Source organism: Cardiocondyla obscurior, linkage group LG13 (assembly GCF_019399895.1).
Source record: "Cardiocondyla obscurior isolate alpha-2009 linkage group LG13, Cobs3.1, whole genome shotgun sequence".
In the NCBI taxonomy this organism is placed as follows: domain Eukaryota; kingdom Metazoa; phylum Arthropoda; class Insecta; order Hymenoptera; family Formicidae; genus Cardiocondyla; species Cardiocondyla obscurior.
This window is the reverse complement of record NC_091876.1, coordinates 1278381-1279922: the sequence shown is the minus strand read 5'-3', so window position 1 is coordinate 1279922 and position 1542 is coordinate 1278381.

The window sequence follows — 1542 nt, the reverse complement described above, 5'->3', positions numbered from 1 at the left end:
TAACTTGGCCTTGGTGCAAAGGCTAGCGGTGTAAGTTGCATCGAGCGAGTAGTCTCGCCTCATCATTGTAACAGAACGGAGGTCCGCTCTAATCAATAAATTCTTTTTTGAAGCATTCTTTAAATCAATTTTTACTTTACAATTTATCTGAATCCCTTACAGATCATAAATATAAGAATATAATCGCTTCTGTGCTGAGTAAAAAAATTGGACAAGGTATACCATACGCTGTAACATTAAACAATAACAAAATCGATTATGTTCATTGGGATGATCCAAACGAGCTCGTAGATCGTCTTCGATTGCTCGAAGCCTCATGTTACGCGGGTCATAACGCTCATGACAATGAGATTTTATCAATTATTGAGGAACTTCGCGAAGTGGGGCTTATTATAAATTGAAGTATGCATACACAATTTAATCATTTTGTAACACCCCCCTTTCTCCCCTCCGTGTGGCCGGACACGGTCAAGCGACTCGCCACGATATTCGGCGAGTCGTCGCGTGCGTTCAGGGCCGGCCGGGGTGTCCGCGGGAAGGAACGAAATTACTTCAAGTCTCGTGTCTTTTCGAGTTGACTATTTACATTTATTTTTAGCTCTTATATTTACAATATGTACAGCTGTTCCGCCGCGGTGCTTGTCGCACGAACGACGTAAACAGAGTCGCCGGCGGTCGCTGCTTGAGTTTCGCTTTTTCTTATACGCACGTTTTTATAACGCGGCGCCTATCGCACAGGTGACGCAAACAGTATCGTCGTCGGTCGCGCGTGAATTCGCGCGCGTGGATGCATAATACCGTGCCCTCCCTATACTGGACCGCGGTTTTCCCTTAGGAACGGGAGCGCGGGGGGCAATCGCCGAGAACGCTCAGCAGAGGCAAAGGCACTCTTTACCTCAGGACTGCGCCGCATCGCTAGGAACCGCCGATGCGGCTGGAGATGCTGCCCGGGCGTCGTCCACAGGATAAACCGAGCGCTCGGCGGAGGCAGCTCACCCCGCTTTATCCGCTGTGGCCGGCGACCTGGGAGCTTCGGAGGAAAGGAGGCGGTGTCGCATTAAGGAAAAGAAACTCTTGGCGAAGGCCGAGAACGCTCGACCCTCGTGCTTAGCGACTCCTGGATTCGGTTGTCTCAAGCTACTGAGCGGAGGCCCGGAACGGAGCTCAGTGGATCGGAAGACTGCTCTCGATCGCTCGGTACCCGGCCTTTTTATTCGGTGTTTCGCGTGGCCCGGGGTGTTCGGGTTCCCGGGGGTTGGCGTCGCAGCGCCCGTCGCGATCGTAAAAAGTATTAATTTTCGCGCGACGCGGGACGGTGGTACGTTTACCGAGAACGGTGCGCGTTACTTATTGCGGTGTATTAAAAAGGGTCGGGGCGCACCGCCCTATTCCGTCGGACGATGTTCGGTCCGACGGTCCGACCACTGTTTTGCCGGGACGAGGTAGATGCCTACCTCGTTACATCACCCTTCCTACGAAAATGCCTGAATTTTGAGGCATTTAGCAATTTATTTTAATTTTGCCGATCGTACTCGCCCCGCC